Source organism: Triticum dicoccoides, chromosome 6A, assembly GCF_002162155.2.
Source record: "Triticum dicoccoides isolate Atlit2015 ecotype Zavitan chromosome 6A, WEW_v2.0, whole genome shotgun sequence".
Classification (NCBI taxonomy): Eukaryota; Viridiplantae; Streptophyta; class Magnoliopsida; order Poales; family Poaceae; genus Triticum; species Triticum dicoccoides.
Genome location: NC_041390.1, coordinates 122,346,244 through 122,362,138, shown reverse-complemented (window position 1 = coordinate 122,362,138; position 15,895 = coordinate 122,346,244).

Sequence of the window (15,895 nt, the reverse complement as noted above, 5' to 3'; positions counted from 1 at the left end):
AAGGGTCTAAACTCGTTAAACCTGCGTGTAAAACTCCTCCATAGCTAGGATATTGCCTCTATATTCCTACCCCCCCATTCTACTGTCAGACTTAGAACCACGACAACGTCCAATTGCCGCCTTCCACCAACTCACTACAGCGCCCCCGCCCTAGAAACCTCCGCCCATGGCCTCCATCGCCCCACATGAGGCAGCCTCCGCTAGCAAAAGAACACCCCGCCACCCTTCAGTGGCGGGCCCGCCACTACCGCGGCTCAGGCTGGTGGCAGTGGCAGAGGAGAGAGACTTCGCCGGGAACTGCTGGCGGCGGCGTTAGGTTTGGCTCCTGGCCCGTCCCCTGGGGAGCGACGACCAAAAGCGAATGAAGTGTTTTTTTATTGTGTCCTATGCGAAGCTTCCGTGGGCGTCTAACTAGCACCAACTCTCGGAAACTTTGTTTCGATCATGTCCATTTGCACCGGAAAGTTGAAAAAACTGATGCCATCAGGGAGGCGGGGGAGTGGGGTGAAACGACTTCAAGCGATGCAGCGTGATGCACGAGCTTAGAGCAACTCCAATGGGCCGACCCAAACGGACGGCGCTTTTGTCCGCTTTTTGTCCGTTTGGGTCGGCCCGGCGGACACAAACGTCCGACACTGTGTTTGGGTCGGCGCGAGCGCCCAACGCTGGCCCGACCGATTCCGTCGGCGCGCCCAAAAAAAGTATTGCAATCATTTTGGAAATAAATACATGCATTTAATTAAACATAAAATCCGGCCACGAAGTCCGACGAAAGTCCATATTACATTAATTAAAACACTAAAAACTAGATGACGCGCTGCCCTAGGCGTCCTCATCGGCGGCGGTGTCTGCGTCGGGACCGGTGAGGTCGATCAACGTCGGCGCAGGGCCGGCCTAGGGGAACGCCGTGTTCCAGACGACGGTGATGTCGGGCTTTGCCACCACTGCCTGGGCCTGGCGCGCCTCCTCTTCGGCCTCGCGCTCGAGCATCTGCAGGCGCTCGCCCTCCCGGCACTCCTCGGCCAGCCGAACGCGGCGCTGGTGGTCGAGGTAGGCCGCCTCCTGCTTCTCCGTCGCCCCGAGCCAGATCGGCGAAGCGCTGACCCACTCGCGCACTACTCCGGTCCAGGAGTAGCGCTCGAGGTAGACCGGCTCCTCCGGCTCGGCTTTGGGCGGGGACGACGGGGCCACCGGCGACACGACGCAGTCGCCCCCCGCGGAGAGGGCCATGGCCTCCGCCATGGCAGCCTCGAAAGTCGCCTCGTCCGCCTCCCTCCACCGCTCCTCCTCCTCGCTCTCCTTGATGGCCGCCTGGTAGGCGGCCTCGGCCTCCTGGTTCTCGTCGCGGACGACGAGCGCGAGCGGCGGCAGGCTGTGGTCGACGCCGCGGACGCCGCGTCGCCTCGCCTCCTCGTGCTTGAAGGCGAACCATCGAGCTCGGTTGGGCGAGTCGACGGCGAAGTGCGGGTCGGCGCGCTGCTTCGACGTCAGCAATGCCCGCTGGCGCCGCACCTCCTCCGCATGGGCCCTCGCCGTCTGCGGCGCCGTTGGCACTGAGATCCTCTCCGGATCCAAATGCCAGTCATGCGGCAGCGTCACGTCCGGGTATGGCAGAGGCACGCGGTGGTGCCAGTGCCACTCGACCTGGTGCAACGGCACGTTGATGCGCTGCCTCTGACGGGGAGCGCGTGCCGGCGCGGGGAGGGTGGGGAGGGAGGGGGAATTGCGGGTGGGGGCTTTGCCCTTGCGGCTGCTGCCGATGCTGAAGAGGAAACCCATGCTGGCGATGGCTAGGGTTGTCACTGGCGTGGGGGCAGGGGTGGCCAGATGGGGACGGGGGGCGAGTGGTAGTGGATGAGGACGGCGCCGCCGCACGCTCGGCTTAAAAAAGGACGACCGCTGTCGCTGACGCTGGGCCCAAGGTGGGCGGTCGTCATAAATTAAGTTGACCGTCGTAGTTGAACGGCCGCCAGGTGGGAACACGGCAGACGGCGAGGAGACGCGCGGCGCGTCCGCTTCGCGTCCGCGCCGATGCATTCCAGACGTAATTTTGGCCCGAAAATGGGTCGGCGCGGACGCCGGACAGATACAATTTAAGTTTGGGTCGGCGTGTTGGACCGCCATTTTTGTCCGCGCCGACCCAAAAAACACGGGCGGACGAAATGGATCGCTTGAAGTTGCTCTTAATGGGAACGACATGATCAACGCATCGCAGGTGAGGTGGGCCGCTGCCGGTGTCGGTGCCCCACGCCGGCTGGCCGTGCCGCGTCCGTAGTCCGGCGCGTACAGCGTACGGAAGGAGGACCCGATCCAGTGGACAGTGATAGGCCCGTGAACCCTACATCCTTGAATGTGTGTCTAAGCCGCGAAAGCTTTGCATGAATGGCCACAATTCACAGGCATGAAGAATCCCGTGTCCGTCTCATGGTTTTACATGGAGGAGAGGACTGAGCGCGATACTACTCTTTATAGTTTTCTCAAAAGAAGATGGATTAGGCAGTGGTGAACGAGAGTTCAAATGTCGGTGGATTGTGATGTGAGTTTGTCTCACTCCCAACAGCAAATTAATTAAGCTCAGTGAGACTTGACAGGTCGTACTTACCATGTCGATGCCGATTAAATTCATTCCTACCGGGAAGCCATGGCCCATGGACCAGATCGGCTGCTCCATCTAAGTCGATGGTATTATCTAATGTTAAAAAGGTTTTATATTATGAGACGGAGGAAGTAGTATGTGTATCCTCCCAGTCCCCGACATAGTGGCCCATGCATGTTACTTACCTGCCAGCCGACACCACATTGTTTCACTTGCACTCGTAACACGTATGGTGCTTTCCTGCATGGATGTCTAGCTGGAGCATATACAGAGCATCACGGGCATGCACGCCGCAGTTACTGCGTGCCGTGTGTGCAGCACCAATGCTTGTCGACGGACCGAGCTGTGTTTTTCTTTTGCACCGCCCAGACCAGAAGAGTGACCAACACATGAAAGGAAGACAAGCACAGTGGTCTATCCACACAATCAGCGAACTGTCACGAAACCCACCCACCCATCTGGGTCCCGCGCCGCGCCGTACAGTTCGGAATCACGGGCCGTGTACCGTGCACGGCCCGTCTCCTCGCGCCGCACCATTTCCTGTGTTTCTCATCGATTTGCGCCCTGTCACTCGCACGATCGACTATCTGCTCGTCATCGTGCACCGGGAATTCTACTGAGATGCTCCTACTTTTGACTCCAGCTTCATGCCCTCTTTTGCTTTGCCAAAAGAAGTCCCACTAAACTCGCTACACAAGCTTATCGTGTTCGTTTATGCCATCTCAAAGCTGCTTTGTACCACCACTCAAGTCGTAGCAAAAGGGAACACGACCATCTTTCTTCTTCCTTTGGCGCGTCCATTCCGTACCACAGCATGTACCAAGCAGATATTCCCAATCTGTCGGCCACCCGCGAGAGCGACGCGCGACTTTCGAGGCTCCGCGCCGGCCGGCGTGCTCATGGTTTGTGTCTCGGTCACCATCGCTGACAGACGGACGGATGGGTTCAACTGCTCGGCCTTTTCAAAGAAAAGGAGACACTAATGCAGTCGAGATATGCAGATCGACCATGTAGTATAGGACTTTCTCCTTTCTTTTTTGGACTGCATATAAAATTTGGTCAAAGTAAAACTTTCTAAAATTTGACCGACTTTGAACAAAAAAATATATTAAAAATCTACAATAGTAAAGCTATATGGTATGAAAATTAATTAGGACGACCTGAGCAATTTGTATATTAATCTACTGCAAAAGAAATGGGTATTCTATCGCTCTCTGGTTAAAAATAAGAATTATTTTCGTGAGCGCAAAAGTTTCTGTTTTTTTAACAAGATCTAACAACTATCACCCAAAAAGATCCTCAAGGCTTTACTTGGCACAAACACTAATTAAAATATAAAAAACACAATCATAACAGTATCACAATTGTGCAAACACTCAAGAACAGTGAGGGAGTCCTGGATTAGGGGTCTCCGGACAGCCGGACTATATCCTTTGGCCGGACTGTTGGACTATGAAGATACAAGATTGAAGACTTCGTCTCGTGTCCGGATGAGACTCTACTTGGCGTGGAAGGCATGCTAGACAATACGGATATGGATGTCTCTTTTGTAACCGACCTTGTGTAACCCTAACCCTCTCCGGTGTCTATATAAACCGGAGGGTTTTAGTCCATAGGACACAATAACAAAAAAATCATACCATAGGCTAGCTTTTAGGGTTTAGCCTCTCCGATCTCGTGGTAGATCAACTCTTATAATACGCATATCATCAAGAATAAATCAAGTAGGACATAGGGTTTTACCTCGATCAAGAGGGCCCGAACCTGGGTAAAACATCGTGTCCCCTGTCTCCTATTACCATCCACCTTAGACGCACAGTTCGGGACCCCCTACCCGAGATCCGCCGGTTTTGACACCGACATTGGTGCTTCCATTGAGAGTTCCTCTGTGTCATCGCTGTTAGGCTTGATGGCTCCTACGATTATCGATAGCAATGCAGCCCAGGGTGAGACTTTTCTCTCCGGACAGATTTTTGTATTCGGCGGCTTTGCACTGCGGGCCAATTCGCTTAGCCATCTGGAGCAGATTGAAAGCGACGCCCCTGGCCATCAGGTCAGGTTTGGAAGCTTAAACTACATGGCCGATATCCACAGAGACTTGATCTTCGACGGATTCGAGCCCCTGCCGGGTGCGCCGCACTGTCACGACGGGCATGATTTAGCTCTGCCGCCGAACAGTGCCCTGGAGGCCGCACCCGCATCCGCTCCGACCTTCAATTCGGAGCCAACTGCGCCGACTGAGGGTCGATGGCTAGACCCCGCCGCGGAGGCTGCAGCCTCAACGGCGATCGAGCCGAACACCAACCTTATCCTTCGCGAGGCCCGCGACTCCACATTGCCGGACTCTCCTCTGGACTCTAAACCATCCGCACCCCTGCCAATCGAATCCGATTGGGCGCCGATCATGGAGTTCACGACCGTGGATATCTTTCAGCACTCACCCTTTGGCGACATACTGAATTCACTAAGGTCTCTCTCTTTGTCAGGAGAGTCCTGGCCGGATTATGACCGACAGGATTGGGATGCGGACGACGAAGAAATTCGACGCCCAACCACCACCCACTTCATAGCCACTGTCGATGATTTGACCGACATGCTCGACTTCGACTCCGAAGACATCAACGGTATGGACGACGACGTAGGAGACAAACAGGAACCAGCACCTATAGGGCACTGGAAAGCCACCTCATCATACGATATATACATGGTGGACACACCCAAAGATGGCAATGGCGACGAGATAGCGGAGGATGATCCCTCCAAGAAGCAACCCAAACACCGACGTTAGCGGCGCCGCTCTAAGTCCCGGCAAAGCAAAAGTGGTGATACCGGCACAGGAGATAATAACACTCTGGATAGTGCCGAAGATGGCAACAATCCCCTCCAGCACGATCTAGGACAGGAGGATGGAGAGGCTAGCCTTCCAGAGAGAGCGACAGATCGAGAGGCGGAGGATAATAATTACATGCCCCCTCCGAAGACGAGGCCAGCCTCGACGATGACGAATTCGTCGTGCCAGAGGATCCCGTCGAACAAGAGCGCTTCAAGCGCCGGCTTATAGCTACGGCAAATAGCCTTCATAAAAAGCAGCAGCAGCTTCAAGCTGATCAAGATCTGCTAGCTAAGAGATGGACCGAAGTCCTGGCGGCCGAGGAATATAAACTCGAACGCCCCTCCAAGAGTTGCCCAAAATGCAGGTTGCTACCCCGACTGGAGGAAGAAGCGTATGACGCGGTTGATCGGCCACCTCGTGGCCGTGATAGAGAGGCATTCCAGCCAAAAGCTCAGCCTCCACCCCAACGCCATTCAAATAAAATGGCATGGGGAAATACGCCAGACCTATGAGACGTACTGGAGGACAAAGCAAAACATGCAAGATCGATCTACGGATCACGAGGGTGCGCCACTACGCGAGGCGATAAACGTCACGCGGGATACAGTAAAAGTAAATCCCGCCGGGCCGAACACAGCGGGCAAGACTCATTGGAGCTGCGTCGCGATATAGCCCAGTACAGAGGTGCCGCACACCCCTTATGGTTCACAGATGAAGTAATGGATCATCAATCCCAGAGGGTTTCAAATCCGTAAACATAGAATCATATGATGGCACGACAGATCCTGCGGTATGGATCGAGAATTTTCTCCTGCACATCCACATGACCCACGGTGATGACCTACACGCAATCAAATACCTCCCACTCAAACTTAGAGGACCAGCTCGACATTGGCTCAACAGCTTGCCAACAGAGTCCATTGGCTGTTGGGAAGATCTGGAAGCCGCATTCCTCGACAAATTTGAGGGCACTTATGTGCGACCACCAGATGCCAATGACTTGAGCCACATAATTCAGCAGCCAGAGGAATCGGCCAGGCAATTCTGGACACGGTTCCTAACAAAGAAAAATCAAATCGTCGACTGTCCGGATGCAGAGGCTCTAGCAGCTTTCAAGCACAACATCCGCGACGAGTGGCTAGCCCGACAGCTTGGTCAGGAAAAGCCGAAATCTATGGCAACCCTCATGACACTCATGACCCACTTTTATGCGGGAGAAGACAGCTGGCTGGCTCGCAGTAATAACGTATCAAAGAACCATGGTACTTCGGATACCAAGGACGGCAATAGCAGGTCACGTCGCAACAAACATAAGCGCCATATTAACAGCGATAATACTAAGGATACGGCAGTCAATGCCGGTTTCAAAGGCTCTAAACACGGTCAGCGGAAAAAGCCATTCAAACGAAGCACTCCGGGCCCGTCCAGTTTGGACCGTATACTCGACCGCTCGTGTCAAATACACGGCACCCCAGACAAATCAGCCAACCACACCAATAGGGATTGTTGGGTGTTCAAGCAGACCGGCAAGTTAATTGCCGAAAACAAAGATAAGGGGCCACATAGCGATAACGAGGAAGAGCCCCGGCAGCCGAACACCGAAGGACAGAAGAGGTTCCCCCCCACAAGTGCGGACGGTGAACATGATATATGCAACCCTCATCCCCAAGAGGGAGCAGAAGCGTACGCTCAGGGACGTGTATGCGGTTGAGCCGGTCGCCCCAAAGTTCAACCCATGGTCCTCCTGTCCGATCACCTTCGATCGCAGGGACCACCCCACTAGTATCCGTCATGGCGGATTTGCCGCACTGGTCCTAGACCCAATCATTGACGGATTTCACCTCACTCGAGTCCTTATGGATGGCGGCAGCAGTCTGAACCTGCTTTATCAGGACACAGTGCGCAAAATGGGTATAGACCCCTCAAGGATCAAACCCACAAAAACGACCTTTAAAGGCTTCATACCAGGTGTAGAGGCCCACTACATAGGCTCAGTCACACTGGAAGTGGTCTTCGGATCCCCGGATAACTTCCGAAATGAAGAATTAATCTTCGATATAGTCCCGTTCCACAGTGGCTATCATGCACTGCTTGGGCGAACCGCATTTCCGAGATTCAATTCAATGCGGTACCGCATTATGTATACCTCAAGCTCAAGATGCCAGGACATCGGGGGGTCATTACAGTTAATGGAAACACAGAGCGCTCTCTCCGAACGGAGGAGCACACTGCGGCCCTCGCAGCAGAAGCGCAAAGCAGCCTCTTAAGGAAATCCACTAGTTCGGCGTTTAAGGACCCGGACACCTTCAAGCGCGCCCGGTGTAATCGGCAACAAGACCGCCTGGCACATTCTGAGCTCGCATAGCAATGCGGCCCCCACCCCGGTCCCAGCCAAACAACGAAACCCGTGTCACACGTACATAATTACGCACTAAAAATACCATGGGCACAGGCGGGGAAGGGGGCACGACTACGGCACGCCCCAAGACGCGGCTTAAACCGCACTAGGGGCTTCCCACTTTGTTATATTTCTCTCTTTCAGGACATTAATCTCTGGAAACCCTGTCCGGCAGCATGATTGCTGAACACATGATGCAGCAACCAAGGAGGCAGAAAGGTACATCACACCACACAACTCCCAGGTGGATTACGATAACGAGTGAAATACTTGCTTTAATATTATTCCTCAGCTTGCCCTTAGAGGGGACATAGTCCTACTTTTTGCTTATTGCACTACATGTATCATTCTGCTCTAACACACATTTTTTTAATAAACAATGCATTGCATTAAGGCTCTTATTGCATTCTTCCTTTTATATATATATATATATATATATATATATATATATATATATATATGTGTGTGTGTGTGTGTGTGTGTGTGTGTGTGTTCATTTATGACATCCAGCACCCGTACACTCTGGTACGGCCAATACGCCAGGGGCTTAAGCATACCCCACAATACGGCGTGAGAAGTCCGGGCACTTTCAATAGTGTGGCACCCCGAACTTATAGCATTATATGCATCAGCTTCGAATCATGTCTTGGGTCAATAGTTGGGTTTGCCCGGCTCCCATGTTTTGGTACCTTACGTTCCGCTATATTGGCTAAGGTAGTACTGGGAGAACTACTGCGATTGTGCCCCGGTTCTGCTGGGCTAAGCACCTTAGTAGAGAAAGCTAAAACTGACTGTCATGATAAGGCGAGAGACTGGTCGCTGTTCGAGAGGTTTTCGAGTCCTTAAAGACTTATGCCGCTTAGAGTGAGGAGTCGGCCCTGTCCGGCTTAAGGCGTGTATCGCGCCCCGAGTTCGGCCTTCCGAACACTAGGGGCTTCGCTGAAATTTAAAATTATAGAATTCTATGGCTAAGTGAGAGTGATAACGGATTATAGTCCGATTGCCTTGTTCGTTGTGCTGAGCACCTCCCTCGAAGGACCCAAAAATGGGAACAAGAGTGCTCAGGTTTATCCCGAACACCCCAGCACTCGTGGCATGGGGGCAGAAGCCGACGACTAGCCATCTCTCAGATTTGATAAACGACCAAACATAAGGTAATATTTTAAATTCAAACAAGCGTTGCATAGCGCATATGAACAAGTTTTCATAAATACAGGATTACATGAGCGAATTTACTCGAATATTATATCTTTTGTACACTCGTCCGCTACCAGACGAGCACCCTTCAGGACACCCTCATAGTACATCTCGAGGTGGCGATGCTCCTTGCCCTCCAGCAGCCCTTCCTTGATCAGCTTCACGGCGTCTAGCTTGGCCCATTGCACCTTCACACGGGCGAAAGCCTGGCGTGCACCTTCGATGCAGACAGACCGCTTGACGACTTCCAGCTGTGGGCAGGCATCCATAAGCCGCCTCACCAGGCCGAAGTAGCTGTTCGGAAGAACGTCGCCAGGCCATAGCCGGACTATAAAGCCCTTCATGGCCTGTTCGGCAGCCTTGTGTAGCTCGACCAGCTGGTTTAGCTGGTCGCTCATAGGCACCGGGTGTTCGGTCCTAGTATGTTGGGCCCAGAATAACTTCTCCATTGAGCTTCCCTCCTCGGCCTGGTAAAACATTGCGGCATCCGACACGCTATGGGGAAAATCTGCGAATGCTCCTGGAGGGCTCCGGATTCGGGTAAGTAACAGGTAATTTACTTTCACATGCTTGCTTTGCATATAGAATGCCTTACCTGTCGCTATCTTCTTCATCGCATCAATCTCCTGGAGGGCCTTTTGGGCTTCGGCCTTGGCATTCTTTGCGCTCTCAAGGACTGCAGCAAGCTCGGACTCTCGCGTCTTCAAGTCAAACTCCAATGCCTCATGCTTCGTCACAAGAGTGTCGAGCTCTTGCTGCACCTCGCGCACCCGTGCCTCATGTCTTTCCCGCTCGGTGCGCTCCTTGGCCACTTTGTTTTTGGCCTCGGATAGCGCTTGCTTCAGGGTCTCCACCTCGGTCGTGGCCCCTGGCAAATTTACGATGATCCTGTCATTTTGCAATCGCGTCTTCTTTTATATATACATATCTATAGACAGGGTATTACTTACCCTTGTTCTCCTCGAGCTGCCTCTTGGCAAGGCCGAGCTCTTTCTTGAACCCCTCGAGGTCCTGCTTCAGTGCGGCAGATGCCAGCAGCGAAGCCTGCATACGCATATTGACATAATTATATTAGACTCCTGTGATATTATTTGATCCTCTGTTCGACTTTTGTTTGTGAACACCGAACAGAGCATCAGGGGCTACTGTCTATGCGGTAATATTTTTCCCCATATTTCAAAAACTTACCTCAAAGCCTGTTAGAAGGCTGGCACAGGTTTCAGTCAGTCCGCTCTTGGCGGACTGACCCTTCTGGACCACCGCACTCATAATAGTGCGGTGCTCCTCGTCAATGGAAGCGCTGCGAAGCGTTCCCAGCAAATTGTCCGGTGCCTTTGGATGGACAGAGGTCACCGGCATAGGCGTCTTGCCCCTCTTGGAAGGAGGCCGCCTGCCCGAGTCTAGAACCACTGGAGGTTCCGGCGTGGTGTTCGGCTGAGGGCCGAACTCGGAGCCCTCGGGGGCCTTGTTCCCTCTGCTCCCGGAGTCCGGAAGGTCGCCTTGAGGCTCCTCCGGGACTGTCTCCCCTCGACCCGGTGCCTCTTGAGACAACACCTTGGCGTCGTCCGTAGGGCAAGGGGAGGTGGCGGTCGGAAGTGGATCGCTATCCATATCCGACGAGTCCAGGGAGCCATCCGACGAGGATACATCGATACGGGCTCGGGACGGTATGCATAATCACGATTCAGCGTTAGGAGAAGCAGTGCGAGAAAGGAATGCTATGAGTTACTCTGGTATCCGAATACTTACAATTTCGCCAGGGGCTTGGCCCTGGGCAGCCACTCGTCTTCGCCTTCAATGGCGGTGGTGGAACTGTCCGGAAGGAGAGTCCTTCCCTTCTTGGACCCTTCAGCCCCCCTAGTTGGGGCGGCCTTCCTTTTCTTGTCTCCCCCAACTGGAGGGGGAGCATCTTCATCTTCCTCCTCGTCTTCATGGGAGGAGTGCGCCGAGGAGTCCTCGGACGATGAGTCCGATATCACCTGGCGTCGGGAACTCTTTCGGGTTCCCTTGCCCTTCTTGGTCTTCTCCGGCACCTTGTAAGGAGCCGGAGTCAGCATCTCCGTCAGGAGAGCGTCTGCTGGGCCTTCGGGCAAAGGAGCCGGACAGTCGATCTGTCCGGCCGTCTCCTGCCAGTCCTGTCAAAGGTATGGGAGCTTAGATCCCGCATAGAGTCAAACTATTAAAAACAAGTATCCTGTAAGAGGTAGAACAGCTTACCGCACTGGCTTGGCGCTTCGCACAGAATCCGCGATCCTCGATAGTGGGAGGGGGAACCTCGGCGCCCTTGAATAACACCTTCCAGGCATCCTCGTGTGTTGTGTCAAAGAGCCTATTCAGAGTTTGGTGCTGGTCCGGGTCGAACTCCCACAAGTTGAAAGCCCGTTGTTGACACGGGAGGATCCAGCGGATGAGCATGACCTGGACTATGTTGCTGAGTTTGAGCTTCTTGCTCACCATGTTTTGGATACATGTTTGGAGTCTGGTCAGCTCTCCCGAACTACCCCAGGACAGGCCCTTCTCTTGCCAGGAGGTGAGCCGCGTGGGGATGCCAGATCGGAACTCGGGGGCCGCTTCCCATGCAGGGTCACGCGACTCAGTGATGTAGAACCACCCCGATTGCCACCCCTTTATGGTCTCCATGAAGGAGCCCTCGAGCCATGTGACGTTGGGCATCTTGCCCACCATGGCGCCTCCGCACTCCGCCTGGCGGCCGCTCACTACCTTCGGCTTGACATTGAAGGTCTTCAGCCATAAGCCGAAGTGGGGCTTGATGCGGAGGAAGGCCTCACACACGATGATAAACGCCGAGATGTTGAGGATGAAGTTCGGGGCCAGATCGTGGAAATCCGGGCCATAGTAGAACATGAGCCCCCGGACGAATGGGTGGAGAGGGAATCCCAGTCCGCGGAGGAAATGGGTAAGGAACACTACCCTCTCATGGGGCCTGGGGGTGGGGATGAGCTGCCCCTCATCTGGGAGCCGGTGCGCGATGTCGTTGGGCGGGTATCTGACTCTCCTCTGCTTCTTGATGTGTCCCTCCGTGACGGAGGAGACCATCCACCTGTCTCCCGCTCCGGACATGGTTGGAGAAGGTTGAGGTGGAAAATGCGGACTTGGCACTGGAGCTCGAGTGTGCGAAAATGGATGAGCAAAGGAGGAAGAAGGCGTGGATGAAAAGGTGAATCCTTGTCCCTTTATATGGGCGGACAGAACTATGCGCCCCCACTAGCCTGGTAAAACTCGCTTATCCCCCGAGCACCATAATCGATGGGGCGGTTGGGTTACCCACGCCCGTATTGATGAGAATCCCATAATAAGGGGAACACAATCTCTACTTTGACAAGACGTGTCAAGAAACTGCCTCGCGTTGTGTGCGGGGCTAGTTAAAGGAAACGGTTCGAATAATTACCGGGCCATGGCATAATGTCATGTCTCCAAAACATGTCAGCAGATTAGATTTGTGGAAATATTATTCTCTCTACGGTGGTATGTGGAACTTATTTTGCAGGGTCGGACACTATCCTTGTATTCAAATTCTTCCGTGATGTATTCGGAGGAGGAACCCGCCTTGCAATGCCGAAGACAATACTCTGCGCCGGACTCATCGTCATTGAAGCCTGGTTCAGGGGCTACTGAGGGAGTCCTGGATTAGGGGGTCTCCGGACAGCCGGACTATATCCTTTGACCGGACTGTTGGACTATGAAGATACACGATTGAAGACTTCGTCTCGTGTCCGGATGGGACTCTACTTGGCGTGGAAGGCAAGCTAGGCAATACGGATACGGATATCTCCTCCTTTGTAACCGACCTTGTGTAACCCTAACCCTCTCCGGTGTCTATATAAACCGGAGGGTTTTAGTCCGTAGGACACAATAACAAACAATCATACCATAGGCTAGCTTCTAGGGTTTAGCCTCTCCTATCTCGTGGTAGATCAACTCTTGTAATACCCATATCATCAAGAATAAATCAAGCAGGACGTAGGGTTTTACCTCGATCAAGAGGGCCCGAATCTGGGTAAAACATCGTGTCCCCTGCCTCCTGTTACCATCCGCCTTAGACGCATAGTTCGGGACCCCCTAACCGAGATCCGCCGGTTTTGACACCGACAAACAGAAAACAAAAAGCAAAAATAAATTTTATTTATTGGGTTGCCTCTCAACAAGCGCTATAGTTTTACGCCCTTAGCTAGGCATAAAGCAAGGATCTACGTTTTGTCATCCTTCTTCTTAATTCCCTTAGAGGTATTTTGATCACGGGGTTTCGTATAAACTACATAAAACATATTATCTATAAAAACCTTAGCATTATTAAGTTGCCTATTGTCATAACCACGTTGATTTCCGACAACAATCAAAGAATAATATCGATTAACATTATTAAAAACTTGTTGAATTAAATCTAGGATTGGGACTTCATTTTTAAGATTATTATCAAAGATCTTGTTGTCCCCAAGCAAATGTCTTAACAAACAATCACTATTGTAAAGAATTTTATCTATTACAGGCTTTTCATGATTCATACCATAGAAATCAAAGATTTCCCTAGCTTCTCGCATGATATAGTCAAACTCATTCATAAGAACGAGAGTGGCCAACTTTTTAGCCTTAGGATTCTTTGTAACGGAGAGGTCAAAAAACAATCTTTACAAAGTAGGATGAGTAAAATAAATTTGCTTTCAAGTTTCAGAACTAGCGCTGAAATAGCATCCGCATAAAATCTGGTAGTCCTAAGTGTAGCGCATCATCAAGACTTAAATTTCCAACACAATTGAAAAACTCTTGGATACGTTCCTTTCCCATAACATTCCTTTGCCCCAAAATAAAAGTTTTAGCATCTAGATTGCCCGTACGTCCTATTTTAGGAGTTAGGCCATCATCTGTTGGTGTCATACCGAAATCACTCACGGTTGCAAGCAAAGGGTGGATCCGACGAGAAAACGGCGAACGAAAAAAAGAGGGCGAATAAAACGGCAAATTTTTGTGAAGTGGGGGAGAGGAAAACGAGAGGCAAATGGCAAATAATGTAAATTGCGAGGAGATGAGATTTGTGATTAGGAATCTGGTGTATGTTGAAGATCCTCCCCTCCTTTTAATGTTGCCTGAAGCTACGTCGGTATTTCCCCAAAGAGGAAGGGATGATGCAGCACAACGGCAGTAAGCATTTCCCTCAAATGTGAAACCAAGGTTACTGAACCAGTAGGAGAACCAAGCAACACAACGTAAACAGCACCTGCACACAAATAACAACTAGTTGCAACCCGATGTGTACAAGGGGTTGTCGATCCCTTTCAGGTAACGGTGCCACAAATTGGCAAACAGACGCGAGATAAAATTGTAGATATTCATAGATCAAACGCCAAATAAAATAAATTGCAGCAAGGTATTTTTGTATTTTGGGTATAGTAGATATGAAAATAAAAGGCAAATAAAATAGATCGCGAAGGCAAATAATATGAGAAAGAGACCCGAGGGCCGTAGGTTTCACTAGTGGCTTCTCTCGAGAAAAATAGCAAACGGCGGGTAAACAAATTACTGTTGGGCAATTGATAGAACTTCAAATAATTATGAAGATATCTAGGTAATGATCATGATATAGGCATCACGTCCAAGATTAGTAGACCGAATCATGCCTGCATCTACTACTATTACTCCACACATCAACCGCTATCCAGCATGCATCTAGTGTATTAAGTTCATGGAAAAAATGAGTAATGCAATAAGAACGATGACATGATGTAGAAAAGATCTATTTATGTAGAGATAGACCCCATCGTTTTATCCTTAATAGCAACGATACATACGTGTCGGTTCCCTTTCTGTCACTGGGATGAAGCACCGTAAGATCGAACCAACTACAAAGCACCTCTTCCCATTTCAAGATAAATAGATCAAGTTGGCCAAACAAAACCCAAATATCATAGAAGAAATACGAGGCTATAAGCAATCATGCATATAAAAGATCAAAGAAGACTCAAATAACTTTCATGGATATAAAGAGATAGATCTGATCATAAACTCAAAGTTCATCCGATCCCAACAAACGCACCACCAAAAAGAGTTACATCATATGGATCTCCAAGAGACCATTGTATTGAGAATCAAACGAGAGAGAAAAAGCCATCTAGCTACTAACTACGGACCCGAAAGTCTACAAAGAACTACTCACGCATCATCGGAGAGGCACCAATGGAAGTGGTGAGCCCCTCTGTGATGGTTTATAGATTGGATCTGGTGGTTCTAGACTCTGCGGCGGCTGGAATTGATTTTCGTCGACTTCCCTAGGGTTTCTGGAATATTGGCGTATTTATAGAGCAAAGAGGCGGTCCCGGGGGCACCCGAGGTGGGCACAACCCACCAGGGCGCACCTGGGCCTCTTGGCGCGCCCTGGTGGGTTGTGCTCTCCTCGAAGCACCCCCAGGGGCTGCCTTGGCACATTAGGTGTCTTCTGGTCCATAAAAAAATCTCCGTAAAGTTTTGCTGCATTTGGACTTCGTTTGGTATTGATTTTCTACGATGAAAAGACATGCAAAAAACAACAACTGGCACTTGGCACTATGTCAATACGTTAGTACCAAAAACTGGTATAAAATGACTATGATATGATTATAAAACATCCAAGATTGATAATATAACATCATGGAAAAATCAAAAATTATACATACGTTGGAGACGTATCAACTGCTACCAAGCGAGATCATGCGTGTGCCACTACTACACGTCGTGCACCACTTCGCTGTCAACCGATGGCAGCCCTTTCGTCATGATGTAGGCAAGCTGCTGTCGAGTGGGATGTGAAGAACTCAAAACTCGCCGAGGTCAACCCTCTTGCGGACGAAGAGGATATCCATCTCGATGTGCTATGTCCAAC